At 39.6% G+C, this 20855-nt stretch overlaps 1 protein-coding gene and 1 long non-coding RNA gene across 3 annotated transcripts in view; one reads left to right on the top strand and one right to left on the bottom strand.

Moving 5' to 3' along the window:
- Positions 1-2419: 2419 nt before the first annotated feature.
- On the bottom strand, positions 2420-16077 carry LOC134167873 (uncharacterized). The gene is made up of 3 exons (XR_009966311.1): positions 15813-16077; positions 6624-7158; positions 2420-2863 (listed from the first exon to the last, which is right to left on the bottom strand). It is a non-coding gene; the product is annotated as an uncharacterized LOC134167873 (long non-coding RNA).
- An 88-nt stretch (positions 16078-16165) lies between these two features.
- EFR3A (EFR3 homolog A) overlaps positions 16166-20855 on the top strand; it is a 75447-nt gene continuing 70757 nt past the window's right edge. For both annotated transcript variants that reach the window (XM_062627008.1, XM_062627007.1), the window contains exon 1: positions 16166-16202. The gene's annotated coding sequence lies outside the window, so the exon portion shown is untranslated. The remainder of the gene's footprint in view (positions 16203-20855) is intronic.

Here is a 20855-nt window from a genome sequence, read left to right as displayed (position 1 = left end):
CGAGGGGCACAGGAGCCTAATTAATACGTGGCTATGAGAGTAAGAATTGTTTCTCCTGTGAGGACATATGAGCATGAACTTGTTACAGGTCAGTTACTGCCATTTTCCTGCTCGTCTCAGCAAACTGTCCGTGAAAGTGAATGCATAAGTCTGCAACAATTAGATATGATCAGGATGTTTTAATGTGAAGGCAATGATCATGTATACTAGAATTTATAACTATGCTTTCTAATAATATAGTCCTACGTACGCATGAGAGTGGGGTGCTTCATTCATTCATTTCAGGGCTTTCTAGTGACTGACTTGGACCTGGTTTCTCCAGAGGATGGCATTTTCCACGCTTACAGGAGAACAAGGACAGAGCAGAGCTGACAGGATCCCTCATGGCATGGACCTTTCAGGAAAAGGGGCCACCAGGAATTTCCAAAGTTCACAAATAAATAGAAAAAAACCCACTAGTTTTCTCTGAGACTAAGGAAGAGCATGGCACTGGCAGGGGATTTGAGAGGAGCCGAAGACTTCACAGTTGTCAGAAGTTCATGTAGTACCTGTTTCAAGCACAGCCACAAGCTGCAGAGCATCACAGTTCCTGTAGTCTTCACTCTCTGCTAACTAGGTTTATCTTAAGCACTTTAAGCTTTCTACTTCCTTCAACTGACTTTTGTCTTCTGCTGGATTTGCTGGAGCCGTTCTGGGGAACATGGCTGTAATTTAAGTGTAGAAGCATGTACTAGAACAGAAAGAGTAGCTAGAAGCATGTGAGTAGTAGGGGTCTGTGTTGTCTCTCAAGTACATAAACTGTGTATTTCTCTACTCCTGGAGCTGGGCAGCAGAAGAAAAGTCACTAAACAGTTCTTAATGCCGTCCTACCTCTTTGCTTTATGCACTCTCCCTTCCTCCCAGTATTATAGATAGTCATGGGCATGGATCCTTTTTAATAACAAGCTCTTACGGCATCACATTCCTTTGTATATCACTGTTCTTGTATTTGTTTCAAAGGATAAGGGAGGAAAAAGCAGAATTAGAAAATAATGATGTCTATTAGGAAGGATTAGACTGTGGTTTCGATTCAAGAAAGAGTTTTTCAGGTTAGATAATTTTTAATAAAACACTCATTCTTCCTTCAGCTGATCTCATCTCCTAAGCCCTGGAGTCTTCTCATCTTTCTTCTTGTTTCTGTGGGAGTTTTGCTTGCATAAGGACTGCACATGTTCACAAGATTCAAGTTACTTTTAATTTTTTATATTCCTCTTTCAGATTCATTATTTATATGCACTCTTTAGAAACTATCAAGTTTGGTGTTACTAATTTAACCGACTCTTCCAGATCCTTTTGATAGTGCATTGTTATGCAGCTCAAGTCAATGAATAACAAAGCAACATATTTTCATTCAAATTACCCATCACTTTTTTTAATAGCCTACAAAATAAAAATGACAAAAAGTGATTTATTTTTCTGAGACAATGACCACAAGTTTGGTACATACACTCTAAACCACTGTTTACCTTGGAAACATAAATCAGCCTGTGGTACTTTATGATGTTATCTGCACAAGATTCTAATGTGACGGATAACACACACAGAGCTGTGAATTCCTGCAGTGTCAGATGTTCTGGTAACAGAATAAACTTATAATTATACCACAGATTTCATGTTAACTAAAAACATGCATTTATGTTTTCCCCATGGCAGGCTTGGGGTGACAGAAAATACTTTTTTATTCTGTTCCTTCAATGCAAGTCAGCATAGAATTCAATATTTTCAAAGAATCTGTTACCACCAGGACTTGGAAAAATAGATGTTATTACAAGGATCTAGTCAGCCAGCAGGTTGATTACTTTAAGCATTAAGTCCTCAAAGTTCTGAGCTCCTGTTTCTTTAGTGCGTGGTGTCCCTGCCCTTGGGGTTGGAACTAGATGATCTTAACGTCCTTTCCAACCCTAACTATCCTATGATTCTATGATTCTTTGTGATGAAATAAGGCATACATTAATCCATTTTTCTTCTCAAGCTGCACATTTTGGGCTACTTATAGATACTGCCTCATCTTTTTTCTTTTTTACTTTGTCCAAGATGAGCAACTCTTTTGAAAGCTTGTAAGAGCAGTAAATTGCCTGAAAATACCTGTTTATGCCAGTCAGACTGTGACGATACTTGTTAAACTTTGCTGCAGAAAGAGAGAATTATATATAAAAACAGACAAGAGTTATAAGAGATTCAAACACAGCCTCTACAGACCTCTGAAATTTTCTAGACTTTTTTAGCTATTTAAATTTGAAGGTGCCTGAATTACCATCGATCCATGTTGGTTTTTTTACTTTTTAGATGCTAACAGACTTTAAGGGCTCTCTAACAGAGGCTCCTATTTATTGAGTGGACATTTTAGTCCTTTAATGTCTGTTGAGGAAACAGCCCAAAACAAGGATCAATTTTTTAATCAAAATAGTGAAATTAAAGAATTAGATAAAAATTACTATTCCATACAAGGCTGTCACCCATAATACTTTGTTGATGGAAGCAGATCAAACTTAAGAGAACAAATTCCTTGTTTTGATCTTCTTGCGTGTGCAGCTTTTGCTTTACCTATTAAACAGTCTTTACCTCAATTCACGAGTCTTCTCACTTTTACTCTTCTGATTCTCTCCCCCATCCCACTGGTGGGGAAAGGGCAAGCCGCTGTGTGGGGATGAGTTGCTGTCCAGGGTTAAATCACAGCAGATGTCCTGGCATAGCTGGAGTACACCTGGGATGTCAACATGCAGGGGTCTTCATCAGGCATTTTGAACAGAGTGGATAGATCTAACCTGAGGGTTGTAAATGGCAACACTTCACAGGACTTGTGCAGGAAGATTGATCCTGCAGCCTTCAGGGATGGCAAAAAAAAATGTTCTTTTACTGATTCATAATAGCAAAATACTGTGTAACTTGTCCCGATTTCTAATTACATTTATCAAGGGGGCAAGGAGGAGAGGAAATCTGCCACGATCACATTGCAGAAGGCAATCCCATCAAGAGGTGGTGCTGTATGTTCATTTTAGCATTAAGTTTCATCTGATGCTCAGTGATGGTTGGGAAAGACGGGTGGGAAGCAAATGCTATTCATCTACAATATGGTTGTTACAATCAAACCATTGACCTCTTTACAAAAGCATTACAGTACTGTCTGCCCTACTGCTGCTGGCAGAATTTGTATCGACTCTCACTGAGAGATTTGAGCAGTGTAAAATGTGCATCAGCTGATTTTCACTTGTACTTCAAATCAGTTGTGGCTATAAATTCAAGGTGACCTCTGAACCCTTCTTTTCAATTTCTACAGCTTTGGTAGCAGATGTTTTTACTGTCACTGATGCAAAAATTGAACCTCTGTTACTGAGATTATATTCCATAAGCATCTCAGCTCAGTGAATCATTACAGGTAGCTGTTCTACTACAAAACCTGTGGGGAGCAGGCTGTTTTTTTTTTTAGGGATTTAACTCACTGTATTACACATGAAAACTGGAAGCTGTTATTAAAACATAATGGATATGTCATTTGGCCAAGAAAACACAAACCCTTGCTTGAACCAAAGTCTTGATTGTGATACTGAGCAGTAGACTAGATTCTTATTTTGTTGCAGGTAAGTTTCCAGAACTAGCAGAAGCATTAAGTGGTCTGGAAAAACCAAGAACTAGGAGCTACAGGCTGATCAGCCTCACCTCAATCCCTGGGAAAGTGATGGAGCAAATAATCCTCAAAACCATCTCTACAAGTAAGGACAAGAAGGTGACTGGAAATAGTCAGCAAGGATTCATGGAAAGGAAATCACACCTGACCAACTTGACAGCTTTCTAGTACAAAATGATTAGCTTGGTGGACGAGGTGAAAGTGTATCTTGACTATCGTGTAGTGCCTGGGCATGGACACACAATTCAGCACCATATGAACTTCTCCACTTTTCCCTGCACAAATGCAAATATACTCTAAATCACTGAGATTGTTCAATGTTTAGGCCAAAGCCCAAGAGTTTAAAAAACCTGAACTTCCACTGACTGTCCTGGCAAGAGAACTTACAATGAACGGCAATTGCAAAAGGAAAATAGGGAACAAGATGCTTCTTTCACCCCACTTCTTAATCATATACGGAGAAACAAGCTAAACTTGCCAACAGTGTATGAAGATAAATGGAATGGACTGCAGATCATCTACAGAAAGAAACTGACTAAACAAGTAGCTTCTTTGGTTTCATATGAATTATTTATCAGGTCAGATTAGTCTCCAAATAGCACACATGTAACATTTTTCTCTTTGCCTACTTTAAGGTTAGTGTATACTCAGGACATTTATAGATGTGATTACGATTTCATTAGCATTCTATTTCAAAAGGTACTTTTATTAAAGTATTACATTGGGGGCAAAGTGAAGCAGCATGCATTGCAGGGGGTAATTTTGTGTTACAAAGTATGTTTTCTGCAGTTTGCACTTTGCTTAGTTTAAGAATACATGCCGTTTGTGGAAAAGTGGGGTGTTTTGTTATATTAGGCCTGTTTGAGCTGCCACAATTAACACCTGATTCTTCTAGGCATCAAGATCAATGTTCAGGACCAAATTCTAAGCAGCAGAATTCCTTCAGTTGTGTGGCTGCTGCCCATGGCTGGCTGACAGATGCTCATCCAGCTGCGCTCTCACTCCCTTGTCCTCTTGAGGCGAACTGAATTCAGTTTGCAAAAGGAACACAGCAGTTCAGAATATCAGAGTTCAAGTTGGACCTACAAGAGCTACAATTTTATGTGAGTGTGATACTAGAAATCAGGTAATGTAAAATTACAGTGATAAAAAGCAGGCTGTGCACCAACTGCTGTGATTTTAGACAATTTATGGAATTCTGTATGTGTGCCAAAGCCCTGACTGATGGATTTTAGAAACAGAGTTTCACATAAGAATTTAAGTCTCTGATTGCCCTGAATAAAAGACACAAGCGTAACCATAAGCCTCAAGCATCAGAAGGATCTAATTCTTGTTATTATTGCTTAAATCTTAGGATAGCAAAGCCAGCCTTATGGTTTGGAAGAAGCAGGAAGAGAAGCAGAACAGATGAACGCATTTTTAGAGCTTGGATTACCGATACTATGTGTGCCACAACAGGCGAAGATAGTAGGTGGAAGGATGGGCAGTTTGCAATGTTACCAGAACGTCTTGCTCCAGTACAAGTGCTTTGCATAGGTAGAAGTCAATGTTCTTTATAGGGGACGCAACAATTATTGATCCCATTTCAAATATGCGAACAGGAGAACAGATGAAGTGTTTTGCCCCTAAGCACTTTGTAGGGCAAGGACAGAGTTGGAGTCTTGAGTCCCTGCTTATGGAGAATTGTCCTGGGTTCAGCAGTAGCAGTCATTTTTCTCCTTCGCGGTAGCTGGTGCAGTGCTGTGTTTTGACTTTTGGCCTGGGAACAGAGCTGATAACAATGATGTTTTGGTTTGGCCAAGGACTTTGTGAGCCTCATGCTCTGCCAGGGAGGAGGGGAAGCCGGGAGGAAGCAGAGACAGGACACCTGACCCAAACTGACCAAAGAAGTATTCCATACCACAGCACGTCATGCCCAGGAGGTAACAGAGAGTTATCCAGAAGGGCTAGGACTGCAGGGTTGGAGGAGGTATCGGTCGGTGCTTGGTCAGGCTGGGGCGGGGGGGCAAAACAGCTTCTCCATCAAGAAGTGATGTGCTTCCTCCAGGTCCTGCTCCGACTCCGAGTCATCAGCTTCACCTGGTAGTAGTTACTGGCCCAGTTCAGGTAGGAGCCCAAACTGACACAAAGGAGAAAAATGACTGCTACTGCTGAACCCAGGACAAGAATTCATGGCAAGATTAGTTTATACAAACTATACTTTTCAACCAGCCAACAAGTTTAACAGGAAAGGTAAATTTGCAACAAAATGCTCTGATATGAGCTTTATTTCCTGCAGATAGATTTATTAATCAGAACTGGAAAATGTATAAAAATGTTCCTACAATCTTTGTAAGATACATTGTAAAATAATGTAGGAGATAGGCATCAGTGTCTCAGCATATCCCTAGGGATCCTGAAATTAATAGCTATATATATAACTCAATTATAGTCTGAATCTTAGCAATGGCAAGGGATGTTGTGTATGAGCTGAACCATATTGTTATTCTAGTGAGATACTGTCTTGTTAAAGGAAGCACAGAATTGGGTCAGCAGGCAAAATTAAGGAGAGGAGGGAGAGGGCTAGTATTATACCCTAATCATTTCTGAAATCTCAGGCTTCTTCCTTGTGGGTAAAACACAAGGGATTAATTCTGTAAAACGCAAATATTAGAAGACCAGTGGATCCTTCTTGCTTTTTGTCTCCCTGTTCTGAATGTACCTTAAAGCTTGTGGACAGACTCCTGCCTGTCCCTCCCTGAACCTCCCTTACTTCCATCAAATGGCAGGCCCTGAAGAGTGGAGGAAGTGCCATGGAGAATGGCCTTGCAGACTCCCTTGCAAGGTGCCCCTTGCAGATACTAGCCCGAAACCTGCTGGTGGAGGTAAAGAGAAGCTTTTGCAGGGTTATTAGGACTGGGTGATAAAAGAATGATACTACCATTCCTTTCACCCTTTATGTTCCTCTGACACAGCTTACTTGAGTTCTCTCCAGAGAATGAAGTCATCAGAATAAGGGAATCTTCTGCAGTGCTGGAACACTTCACGTAACATTGAACTGTCAGTTAGTGTGTTACAAATGAGGAATCATGTGCCGCTGAGCATCTGTATTCAAATGAACCATTCACTTCAGTAGATATAACAATAGGTCTATAGCAATTTATTTTATAAACATAAAATTCTACAATACAGTATCTGTTAGCACATCCTTCACTACGCTGCATCAGCTTGAACCCTAAGGGTACTTCTTACATTAGGGGAAAAGCTATGTAACAGTACACCATTTCAGCTGTTCATCATTATGAATTTGAAGTCACAACACAGGAGCCTGGGCGACATCAGTTACTGGCCTTGATTTCTTTCTTCACCAGACTCATCACCATGTAGAAAACTGACTATCACATCAACTAAACTGTAAGCATTCAGCTGAAATTTTCATTTCTTACTGGAGTCTTCTGAGCTGTTTGGTTTTCTCCCTCAGCAAAGTGGGATGGGAATGTAAGTAGGTGACATGCCTGTAGTAAAAACACAGCAGACAGTAAAAGATTTCTCAGTTAGACAGCATTTTTGTCAGCTAATTCTATCAAATTATCTGAACAATAAAACCATTTTAGTGGGAGGAAATAGATGACTGCTATTACAGTAACCCGGTTATCCTTCCATAAATTAAAAGTAAGAAAAGTATATGATATTGCAATAGTTACAACATGATATACTACTTCTAGGAGTCCTTTGAGATAAAAGTAGGTATTTTCAATTACTTGGCTCTGTTCTTCCAAAGATTAAAACCATTATATATAAAGTCTATATATAAATAAAAAAAAATGAAATTAAATACTTCATTGAAAATCCATTCCTGTGGCAAACAAGGAATGGTGCTTCCAGTTGTTACACCTATTTGCTTTCCTCCCCATATATCAGCCGGCTGTACACACTACTCTGGAACTGAAGCAATGAGTTGTTCATCTTTTTCTGTTCTCCATGCAAAACCACCATAATAACTTCTAAACATGGCAACAAAAGATCCTGATACTTCAAGAGCATGCAACTACCTTTTACTCTCTAACCCATTTACAATATATAAATAACCATGGCAAGGCACCCTAGGAATGACTGGAAGGCAAGTAGTTGGGAAAAGATTCCTGCAGAGTCTGTATTTGTAAAATCTGTCCAGCTATGTCGGATAAAGGGCATGAAATATGGTACTCACAACTTATGGATGAGTCCTACCAATATTGTGTATTATTATTGTATCTTTTTTTGTGGTTCATGAATGAAAGGCCATGAAGAAAATGAACAATTTCCTCTTGGAAAACTCAGCAACAACCAGAAACTAGCACACCTAAGGCCTGGGCCTAGTGCTGTTCATGTTTTCACTGCAAGAACTTGTGAATGAAATCGGACTGCTAAAAAAAAGACAAATGCCTTTCAACTGGATCATGATTTGTTCCTATTTACAGTTATAGATTATGGGAAGAGCATCTCCAACACTACGATATCGAGGATTAAAAAAACCCAGCTGCTGTTATTGCTGCAGGAGTTGGAAACTAAGTTTGAGGATCAGGCACTGCAATTCCTTTTATCAATGAGTTTTTGCTGGGAGAAGGGAGCTCTGTTATTATTTTAGCTCAACTAGAACTTTTTGTTTGTTTGCTTTGTTTTCTTCAATACTCTAAGGATTTAAATTTAGGAGATTAAAAATTCATGCAAGCTCTCTTGCTTCAGAAACTTTAAAGTGGAAACCAGTTCAAGTATTGCAGAGTATTCTTTTTATTCCTCAAAACCAACAACTTACTGTTATTCCCAAAAATGAAAGTAATTTTTTCTGCAGGCTATTTCAGAAAAATAAAGCAAATATCTCTTTCATGCTTTCTTTAGAAGGACATTCATAAAGCCAGCAGAAAATAGAAGCAATTGGAATACATAAGCTATTTAGAGATACTTGTTTAATCTCGGTAATTACCTATATGGTAGAAAAAGGATTGGTTAGAAAGGGCTATTTTTTCTACTTACAACTTTAAAAGTTTGCTCAGATGTGCTAGACACAATATAAATGACCTAACTGCTCTTCTGTCAAAATTGTACCGAGAACATGGTCAAGCAACAGGTATTTTCTATGTAGCAGTCAGAGCTGATGAATGACTCTGAGGTAAATTTTGTTCATTCACTTGTATACAGTCTTGCTTACTTCAGTGAACTCCTTCAAGGTAAGATGATGCCAGAAATCAACCCTGTCAATGATTTTCTGAATAGCATTTCTTAAAGTGGTTATGGAATTCAGCAATCTTGAAAAGCTGCATTTTAACACCACATTCTCTTTACATTTTCGGTGTGTTTTGGTTTTTTTAGTCAAATGATATATTATTTCAACACACGCTCACTCCTTCACTCACAATTAGCTTGGAACAGTCAGATGAAGTTGAGAATCCCACCTGTTCCCAGAGAGAAGAGATAAGGTTCAGGTGATTGAAATGGACATGGCAGGACATGGCTGTGCAAGCTCTAGATCACTTCAAGCAAACTTAATTCACACCTCATGTGAATCCTTAATGAAGGCCATAGGGCACATAGAACCAGGTTGTAAGCACGCAGGACCAGCTGGCATACCTGAGAGCAAATCTGAAGCTAGTTCCAAATTTGACAGTCACAGATGTCATATCAGGGCATGACCTCTTCCCAGGCTGCTGAATTCAACAGAGACTAGATAAAGGAACACCTTTATCACAGTTTTCTATTTATGAACTTGGCATATTGGCATAACTAAATGAATGAAAAAGAGAAAGGAAGGGATTTTTCCAGGAAAAAAGCAACAACATCCACTCTTCTCCACACATACCACCTTCAGAGGGATTAAGAAAAGATGTACTTTAGATCTATGAGAAAGACTGGAGTGGGAAACCATGGACATACTGGAAGTGAGCACGTAGGTACCGGCAGTGACTTGCTTCTGCAAGGGGCAGTTTCATAAAGCAGTAGCAATTGCCATTCTAGACAAATACTCCAAAAAACAAACAAAAAACCCCAACCAGTTTTCTGTATTGAAAACTTGACATCCCAAACCTTAAGCACTCTGTGCCTCAGTTCAAATGAGGTAAAAGTGTCTTACCTACTCATCTCAAGAAGCTGCTGTGTAAAGCAAATTAACGTTATATTTCTGGAAGAACTCAGCTAAGTTTCAACAAGCACTAAGGCAAAAGTCCACAAGGAAATTAAGTTTCAAAACCAAAATCTGAAGAGATAAAAATGCTCTACTGGGACACACATAGAGCATTCATTTGTTAGGTACCTCTAACCCCAGCAGTTCCAGTTAGGCAGTACTTACCACAAAGATCAACTAACAGCAGGGGTGTGGTGGGATTCCTGGGCCTTAGAGCCTGTCCTCAGTACACAAGAGGAGATGCTGTAGTAAGCATTGATAACTATCATGGTTTAACCCCAGACAGCAACTAAGCCCTAGACAGCCATTCTTCCACTCGCCTCACAAGAAGATGAGGGAGAGAACTGAAGAGTAAAAGGGAGATAACTCCTGGGTGGAGATAAAGACAATTTAATAGGTAAAGCAAAGTCTGCACACACAAGCAAAGCAAAACAAGGAATTCATTCAGCAGTTCCCCTCAGCAGCCATGTTCAGGGAAGCAGGGCTCTGTCATGTCTAATGGCTACTTGGGAAGACAAATGCCACTCCAAATGTCCCCCTCTCCCTTCTTCTTCCCCCAGTTTATATGCTGATCATGATGCCATATGGTCTGGAATATATCCCTTGGGTCAGTTGGGTCAGCTGTCCTGGCTGTGTCCCCTCTGAACTCCTTGTGCATCCCCAGCCTGCTTGCTGGTGCTGTGGGGTGAGGAGCAGAAAAGACCTTTACTCTGTGTAAGCACTGCTTAGAAGTAAGGAAAACATCCCTGTGTTATCAACACTGTTTCCAGTACAAATCCAAAATACAGCTCCATTCTAGCTACTATGAAGATAATTAACTCTATCCCAGTGAAAGCCAGCAAAATGACCATGTGCATTTCAACCAAGAGTGGTTTCCAGGCTCTGGTCTCCTAAAGTCAGTCTGTGTTTTGTGGCAGATTGAAAGACACAGACTCAGTATGTGATCTGACTAAGTCATTTATTCCTTTTTTCTTGTCCCTTTTATAGTTACAGACAAGGATCTTGACTATGCAGCCAAACAGGATATTCACGTACTCTGCAATCTCACCTCCTCAAGAACATGCAAGCATTGCCCCAGTGTTCAGGAACAAAAAGTCATCAGTTCTGCCCCAGTGGTCTGGGAACAGATCAAGTCAGCACAATAATCACACTCTCTCTCACACGCTCCTACACACTTTTCTTTTGCAAACATAGGTGTGTACCCTTGAATTCCTGATAGTGACTGGCCAGGAACCCGTTATTCTTATTATTTATAATCTTGTTTGCTTTTAGAGAGGCCTGAGAGAGACATGACTGCATGTCCTTGATTTTGAAGCATTCCCACAGTGTTTCACCATGCCACTGAGTCCTCCTCACAATCACCATCTTCCCTTGTAATCATGCTTCAGGCTTTTATCCCAGCCTAGGTCTTCTTGACAATACTACTTCTTGTAACAGAATAAAGAACACTGAGAAATGTTTTGAAATGAAAAAGGATGAATTTCCTACTTAGTTTTGATAGTAGATCTGAAAATAGTGAATATTTTACCTTCCTACCATTACCTATTACAACATAACAGCTTTTCATACTGTAATTTTATATCCATTTTCTCTAAACATATTCCTGGCTAATTTTTTTGTTTATCTGTATTTGCTTGAAAGTATTTTTAACAACCTAAAACAGGCCAATTGGCACCAAGACAGCACAACTCAATTCATTTCAGCTTAATCCTGGCAGTTCACACAAGCTGAGAATCTGGCCCACTGTGATAGGAAATTAAGTTGGGTTTTTTTTTCTCAGTGGAGGCTGTCACCCACAGTCCTTTTAGAGACGTTTATTTTAATGGCTGTGACATGCCTTTCTCCAAAAGGTATTGACAGGAAAACATAAATATTTTCTTTCATTGATCAGTGGAACTGGTGAAACCTGATTTCCCATGGATTTGCATCCTACACAGCTGTGCCTCCGCTGTCATAATCCCAGTTCCTCTCTTTTTTTATCATGACTTCATTCATTCCCTAATACTTTTAGCAGCCCTCCCACATTCCCTCATTATCATCCGGGAAGAAGGAAGTACCCATCAGGCCTGTCTTGGTGGTGTATCTGTAGCTTGTATACACAGCATGCCTGAGCAGACCAGGCCTAGCAACATAAAGAATGAATTCATGTGATACTTTTTTCTCTCTGTGAGGTCACCAACTCACATCAGTTTTGCCCAGCTTTTTATAGGTTTTCACCCAACCGCCAGAACCATTTTACCTGTGAGACTTCTATTTGTGTCTGTGTGTGGCTGAAGTTAGACTTTTGGCTCTCAAGATATCAGGGACTGACCAGTGTGATTGCAAAAGCCTTAGAAACTAAGGAAAAAGAAATAAAAATGAATTGCATGAAACATAATGTGCATTGTTTGTTATCAGTACTTGGCAGAATAAATATTGTTTGCAACAAAACTGGAGCACATTCATTCTTTTCCAGAGGATTTTAATTGAGTCTCAAAAAATAATCTAGCTGAGACTGAAAATGGACGAGAATAATTAGATTCTATTTTTGGCTGTTATGGTAATCATAAATTTTGACATTAATTTCCTATTATATAGCAGAGGGAAGAGAACGCCTCAAGTGAAGATATACAGAAGATGCTGAGGTACATCAGCTGCTCAGTGGAATGGATTTGGAACTTCGACTTATAGGTCACTGATCTGGAGTAGGAAAACTGTGATGTGATCAACTGGAACTTATCTGCATAGCCAGCCCTTTACAGACAACACTTCAGGAAATCTGAGTTTCACGCACAGTATCTGAGGCATCACACGGCCACTCTGTATGGGTAAAAGTTCTCTACTTCATTCCCCTTCTGCCCCCAGCTGGACAAGTATGTTAAATTTTAATAACACAGACCTCACTTAAATATGGTATTATAAACCCATTTAGTTTATAGAAACAGTACCCATTCTAAAAATAAAACCTACCAGAATTGCTCCAATCTGCCAGGAAAATTGTAACTATAGACAATCCTGATGCCAGAGGAAAGGATGAAGAGTATGTAATCCAATGGAGTAAGAATGTCTCCTTCTCTGAATAAACTTGTTATAAAGACTCTTTAACTTTAGAATAATTAATGACTTAAGAATAAAGCACCTATGTATCATAAACTATTATCTGTTATCAAATACATACATGTGTGTATATATACATCATATGAGAACTTTTCTTACACATCTGACATTTTCATGCTGACATTTTCAATTTTGATGTGGAATTTATTCTCCAAGTATCTATGGCCATAGTTTTGACAAGTATTTGGGGATTTTGGATGCAATCTGAAGATTCTTGCTCCGAGACATCTGCAAGGCACTAACTTTTCTGACAGCGGCTGCTCAGCACTTTCTGAGCATTTCTAAAAAGTTATAATCATTCCAATCTATATTTGCTGTGCCCCTGACAGCTGTCTTCCTGGTGAGCAGAGCTGTCACTGAGAAATCTTGCTTGAGAAGAGACTGGGAATAAAAAAAAAAAGAAATCTACTAGTAAGATGCTGGATGGTTGGGGGGTGGAATTGGCATGAACTCTCTGCTCTGCTTTCAGGGCTGGTTCATATCGGCAGTTTGCAACCACTGTGCTCCTCCCAAAATGAACAATGTAAATGTCTTAACACAGGCCCTGAAGATCTGATCACTGCAGTCTAACTATTCTTGATAGAAACATCTTCTATCATCAACTTATAAAATACTGTAATTGCCACCCATTTATAGAATCAAGCATAAAAATATGTGATTGGAAAAGTACATCACCAAATAAGTATTAATAAAATTATTTAATTGGCAACTGATTATATAGATGAAATATATTTCAGTGAAATGCCTGTGAATGTTTTTCTCTTCTGCTAGCTGAGCAAACCATAGAGCTATTGCTATGAAAACTACTGCTTTCTCACTGCTAAAGCCCAAATTAATTGCTATAAAGGATTTTAAAGTGCAGTGGTGAGCAGCTGTAAGTCAATCACCAATTCACCCTTTGCTCATTTCTGTTGATGAGTACTGTACATTTACTTATCTATTTTTCTCCATCTATATAATTGTATCTTTCCTACACAGGTACAACATTAACTTTCTGCCATTCCTGCATTATACTGTTGTTGGGGTACATTAATTCCTTTAGGATTTTTTACTTTCCTTCTTATTTTTCTTTAAAACTCCTTGAAAAGAGCTCATACTTTTAGAATATCCAAGGGGAACTAATCATTCCTGTTACCCTTTTGAACCTTTACTAGCTTTTCAAACTGAAGTTCTTCTTCCTGCTTGCTGCAGACATTGAACATTTGATTGTACTTTCATGCTTTAGTTATCCAATTAGAGATCATAGAACTGCTACTGCCAAATTACTAATGCAATTCACATTTTAGTCCTGGCCACAGAACACGATGCTTCTGTCTCACCCTTTAGATACTTCTAGAGTGAAAGCTCTAAAAGTTATGCCTATAGGATTATTATCACTTTTACAAACAATTCAAAAGCAGGCCACACGGGACACAGAGTTGTGTGCATGTGTGGAAAAACACATGTATGAACTTTTGGTCCTCAAGATTTAGGAGACATTCAGTCAAAACTGGCTAGTTCACTTAGATGGGCTTGGGATGAAGGGAAGCAAAACCAGACAGTTTGGCTGCAAATTAGGCATGCAGAAATTTCCTAGGTATGTAATGGAACTTTCTGTTAATCTTACTTGGTAGTTTGATCGTCACCCTAGATGTGGTCAAAGGATCAGGTCCATCTTACATAGATGGTTAATGACAAATTGGTGTGGGACAGAAAGGTGGCTGGATGCTCTTCTGTTGTCCTCACTAAAATGAAAAACTCTTGTATTCCACAAGTAAATCTGCTACCCATTACATAGCACATAAAGAAGCTCAGAGAAATCAACACAAGTATTCATGAGATACAGCTTTTTGCTCTGAACTGAAATTGAATTAGGAAAACATTTGTTTGAAACAACAGAACTACAATTAAGCTAAGGACTTTAATGAATTTTATTGAATATTAGATACCACATGGTTTATATAAAAAAGGCCTGCTTCCAAGCATAGCAGATCTCCTCAAACAAAGCTTAATTCCAACACAATATTTACTGTATGATTTGAGCTTTGCAAGTCTACTCCATATTCACAGATGTTTATAACATAATAAAACAGGAGGAAAACATTTCAAACCCCCTCAGATAATAAAAGGTACTCATCAGAGACATAGAAGCTGTAATGTTACACACTGAAACTTTGGCTTTAAACCATTTTAGTGTTTCTTAAACCAAAAGAAAAAAATAGAGAAATCAGGACGGTACTCACAGTGCTACATTTAAACCTGTGAGTAGGGGCTGAATGAACACCAACCTGGGTTGCTGCTTGTCTCATTCAAACAGCTAGTAAGAAACTAGTATCTGCACTATTTGCCAGCATTTTCCTCAAACCATGTGGCATGACAGGTATGTTGGAGCCTGCATGCCCTTATGCACAACTAATAGACATTTGCCTGTTAGAAAAATACAGCTTGAATGAAACACTTCCATAAAGAGCATAGGCTGCCTATAGCTGGTGGTTAGAAGAAAGATCTTCAGACTAAAGCTGCATCTGACACGAGCTGGGTGGTGCTGAGGTGCTGGCACAGGGTGCCCGGAGAAGCTGTGGTTGCCCCATCCCTGGCAGTGTTCAAGACCAGGTTGGACAGGGCTCGGAGCAATCTGCTCTAGTGGAAGGTGTCCCTGCCCATAGCACAGGGCTGGAACTGGATGAGCTTTCAGGTCCCTTCCAACCCAAACCAGTCCGTGACTCTGTGATTCAAATGGGGAGAATACCTTTGACTCATCCATCTAACCTGACAGTTGGACTGGGCTGTCTCCTTTCAGAAGGAGCTATCTAAAACGACGTATATCTTTTCAGATTTCCCCTTGGCTGTCTGGAAAATCAGGCAACAAAGGCAACAGGTTTTGTACCTGGTAGCATTACTTCAAGGAGAACAGATTCAGAGATTACTGCCTCATACCAGTAGCTGTTTTGTGTGGTCTCCATTGGAGTTGTCCATCACGAACTTCATGCTGGACCCTTCCTTCAGCAGTGGTAATCGGAGCTGAGCACAGCTCCTGTCCAATTCGCACTAATAATTGCAGAAACACGCCGGTTTACGGTCCGACTTTGACTTTGCTTTATCTGAAGAAATGAGCGCCTTTCCCCTCCCGGGCACCCCACCGCCCTTCACAGAAGTGACTCCATTTCCTCACACACATCACCACCAGGGCAGCTACCACAGGCACAGGGGCAAAGACCCTCCACCAGAGCTTCAGCTCGCCCAGACAACCGTACCGGTACCGGTCGCCGGTGAAACCAGCGTCCCCCTCATGGCCGCCTGGTAAAGCGAGTCGGAGAGGTCCCTGAGGTGAGTCTGGGGCCGCCAGGAAGCGGTGCTTTCTTGTCTTCACCTCCACAGTCGTTTCCTTTACCCGTTCTTATGATCGCTTCCCTGCTCTCGGCGTTTGGGAGCGAGGAGGACGCGCTAGATAGGCGGGCGCTGAGCGGGGCAGCGGGACCCCTCAGGGCAGCGGGAGGGAGGCGGGAGAAGCAGCCTTAGGACGTCGCCTCTCGGCGCCCCGCACGCTGTGGGCAGCGCGGCCGGCTCGGGATGCCACGGTGGGTGCTGCCCGCCACAAACTCTGCCTCGGGGGCCTGTGGTAGCGAGCAGGACCCCCCAGTTCCTTTCCCAGGAGAGGACTTCTGGAGCTGCCACTAGTGAGTGGTCCATGCGTGACGCTCCTGCAAGAGGTAGAGGCCTTCCATGAGGCGGTCATAAGTCAAAACCTTGTTATCAGTCACCAGTCGTGACTGATGTAGTGGGATATCCCAGTAACATCAGTCTGAAAGTAGCGAAGCAGTAGAGAGCTGTGGCTTTGGGATTTCCCGGAGCTGTTTTCCGTCAAATTGGCTATAACACAGCGAGGTACTGCTAAGCATTAACCGAGCACAATGCAAGTGTACAATAGGGCTGCTCTGTGAGCTTTCTTAAACAGCTTCATCTTCTGCTTTAATTGTGCAGCGTGGAGCCATGCTTGTAGATAATTGAGGTGTAAGTCCACAAATCCTGTTACTGAGAACTAATAGTACAACTTCGCTTTTGTTGTGCTGAATACACCTTGGAAGGTATCCCATAGCTGATATGCTAGGAAGAAAAGATCCTGGTGTGGACTGAGATCTCTGTGCTCTGTTGGAGAACTTGTGGAAAATCCTGTTACTTAGAAATAGCACTTTAATTCCTACTTTAAAATGAAGTTTGCAAGCCTAGATGTTTTACTTTATAAAGCTAAATCAAATGTTTGCTGTGCAAATTGAGTAGGTGAGCTAAAACCTGAATAACAGAGAAGGCTTTGGGAAGATGCAGGTCCTCTAATTCCTGAAGCCTTTGATAATGCATTTAAAATAATTTGAACTGTTTTCTGAAGTAACTTTAGTGTTCAGGGCATCCTGCTGGAAGCTTCAGTGTATGGATGCTCTGAAACTTGTGAACTATCCCTGAGAAACCAGTCGTTTGGGGTTGAAATCTTGATTGTAGTGTTCTGATATGCATAAAGGCTTATGCATAAGTTTTATTTACGCTTTTCAATAACACTTAATATTTGTCCAGAAAAAGGCTTCTAGAATGGGATTAATTTCTGTTTCAGGAAAAAAAAAAAAACAGAACCACAAAAATGGGAATTAGAATACAGTTTATAATTGAATAGCTGCTTTAAAATTAAATAGTTAAGTTTGGCATCCTTGTTATGTCCTTGTTCTGAAAAAGTTTGCAGTTGTTGAGCAGTAACTTCTCTCTATTTCTGATCCAAACTTGTACAGGAGAAAAGAATCAACAAATTTTATATTACATGGAAGTGGAAGGAGGCATTAGAATGCTAATCAGACTTGGCAGTTGAACTTCAAGTATAATGAAAGGGGTTAGTACTTCTAATTATGAAATCTAAATTGTAAAATTCACAGGTTAGAAACAGCTTTGGTCAGTATCAGGCACGTTTAACTGCCCAGTCTAACTCTGTAATGAAGTAATTATTGCAAAATTGCTGTGTTATTTTCAAACAGCTTTTGAAGACTTTTTAAATATAAGCAAATCATGTTTTCTATAGTTAGATTATCACAAAACCTATTTATCTGATGGATTTTTAACCCTACACTGGCAACATGTGTACCTGGGCAGAGGAGCATTGCTTTTAATTTTGTTAATGAAATGGGTATTGGATTAAACTCGCCTTTGAGAAGGGGGGAAAGGTTGCTAAAGGAACACTTATTTAATGTGCAAGGTTTTTCTTGTCCTAAAGCTGTCTAATCAAGGCTGAATTCTCTAAGGTGAAGCAGGACAAATGTCCTTTTACATGTGCCTGTTTAGCTGAACTCTCCTGGGTGAGCAGCCTCATTAATGCAGCCAGCCTCATGCCAGGGTTTGCTTCTCTACCTGAGAAAGCTAATTTGGAATAAAGTCAGGTACTTCCACAGAACTGCACTGTGGTGTGTGAATCCATCTTATATTGAATTTTTTGGATTCTGGGAATTACCGTTGGAGCCTGTCTGTCTATATTTAGGAATGAGCATGTGACATGAATCTTTCATTGCACTGGCCACTTGCCTGCCTTCAAAACTAAAGGCCTTGATTGATTTTTCAAGTAGGAAGTATGGGTGGGGAACCAAATGATGTAAAAACTCAATATGTAGTGTATTTTTATGTTTTTCAGTTCATGCCTGCCCAGTTTATGTTGCCTTTCTGACAGGTGCTTAAACCTCTCTTCTTCTTTGGCATAATTTGGAGGAGTGGATAGGTGCCCAGCTGGCAATTTTGTTTTGAATACTCAAAATCAAGTTAATAATTTATAGCATTACATAATACACTATCGTAATCGTGGACTTACTGATAGAAAATACAAAGCCTTAGGTGTGCTGACTTCTGTTTCTTTGCCTGGAGTACAAGGGTATTATATACAGTTTTCAATTGTAGACCTTTTACAGAGATCTGTTTTAGAGCAGACAAGATAAAGATGTCTGCTTTTCTGTTTGCCTTTCACTGACATTTATGGAATCTTGTGATAATGAGAAATAGTTTCTGTTTATAAACTGTCTTTTAATTTCAGATCCCAGTTTAGTTAAAGTAATGAAGAAAAAAAAATCACATGCAAGCATGTAATGGAGGAAGATGATTATTGGAACCAATAAGTCAAACCAAGAATAGTTTTATTCCTGTTGGTGCAGCTTGAACCTGGCAGTGCAATGAATTGGCTTTGGATTTCCTTATCTTAGACAAATCATTTAAAATCTCCTTTAAACTGATTTTTTATTTTTTTTTGTTAAGAAAAATGACTTATGTATCATACAAGTGTTGATCTGCCTTTTAAGGTACGTTCAGTAGCATTACACTTTGATTACAATTGTGTTTAGAATTATTATTGCATCTTTAGGAAAACAGAATAACTTTAATCCTCCACGGAAATTAGGCATGGCTCTTATTTACTTTTTTAGTATCCAGGGTCTGCTGCTTTGCTGGAGAAGACATTGTATAGGCACATAGCATCCTTAAGTTGCTTCTGGTCATCTGTCAAATACAGCAAAATTGCATGGAACATGTTAGTATGTGTTAAACTATTTAGGAAACTAAATTATATCTCATGATTTACCATCTCTCTTTTTTAATTGTAGCCAAATTCTACTTCATAAAATTCTGTGTTTTGTTTTGTTCGTTGTTTGTTCTTTTCCCTCTCTTGATATGTCAAATCTAATTCAGTGACAAACAGCAGAACAGGCTCATGATAGGAAGCTTCTTATTTTCAGTTCTGTTCTAGTGTAGCAGCTATCAGTATCTGGACTGAGCTTTGCCCTAGGCCTGATGAGCCAGTGATTGAGCACTTTATGGAGAGGAAATTGTATAGTCTGTTCTGCATGTAGAAGCCAGGCCACCTCCATATTGAATTTTTGATCCTGTTACAGATCATAAATGATTAAAAATCCAGTGAATTATTTAAAAACAGAACCAAAAGTCTTCTAGTTGGACACTTACCTTAGTGGCTTATGCAGCTTTTCTAGTAATGAATATCTTCTAAAGGTTGCTGATTTTGCCTGCAACAGCAGTGCTAAAGTAGCAAAATGTACTGAAGTCCTGATTGCTTGTGATGGTCAGTAAAACAGAGTCTGGCACTTGACTCCCTTGAACCTCTCATCAGGCTCTTTTCATTTTTATGTTCTTATATGTCAGTAAATGTCTTCTGTAATCTCTCAGCCGAGTTCTTCACTCTGTATTAGAGATTTTACTTTTCCATGTGTCTGTTGAACATCGCAATCCACAGCACATTTTGTTGTAGAAAATTATGCTGCTACTAACTGTCCTTGGAGAGGGACATGCAGCCTTCTAATAGGGTAGCACATGTTAAATAAATTGCTTTGAAGCACTATTTTTAATCACAGTTGCTATCAGCAAATTAGAATCCCTGATTGAAATAAATGTACAATAAGGTTTATTTTTAACACCTATGAACACTGCTTGTGTCTTGTGATCAAATAAATGTTTATTCACACATTATCATTGCCTGGAATTGTAGGTATTTTGATGTGCATATATAAACAACTATTAGCTGAATATCTTCAATTTATTATTTCTTTTTCTTTTTTTTAGCTTTGGGAACAGTAACTCATTCTCTTTAACTGAGATTTTTTTTTATTGTATATCGAAAGGTACATTTGCAGAGAGGTTGCATTTGGCAGTTAATGAAACTCAGATGCGCTGCTTTAATATAGAAAAATCTTCACGAGTAGCATTTTAATCCTCAAGAATTAAATGGTAGATTAGGCTATTTTTATCCCCAAAATAGATTGTCCTAACTTCAATTGAGTTCATTTTATGAAGATACCCAATTGCATCAAAAATGCTTTGAGCAACTACTGTTTATAGTAATTTGGTCTTTGATTTAAAATCTGCCTTTTTTTTCAAGACTGGGAGCAAAACATCCTAGAAAGTGCCACACAGCTTTTGCAGCCTCATTTTTCTGTGTGCAGAACACAAACCTTT

The sequence above is a fragment of the Pezoporus occidentalis genome, unplaced genomic scaffold (assembly GCF_034315485.1).
Source record: "Pezoporus occidentalis ecotype Australia unplaced genomic scaffold, CSIRO_AGI_Poc_V1 ctg3, whole genome shotgun sequence".
Taxonomy (NCBI): Eukaryota; Metazoa; Chordata; class Aves; order Psittaciformes; family Psittacidae; genus Pezoporus; species Pezoporus occidentalis.
The sequence above is the reverse complement of the archived record's forward strand: the minus strand, read 5'-3'. Positions and strand labels throughout refer to the sequence as shown.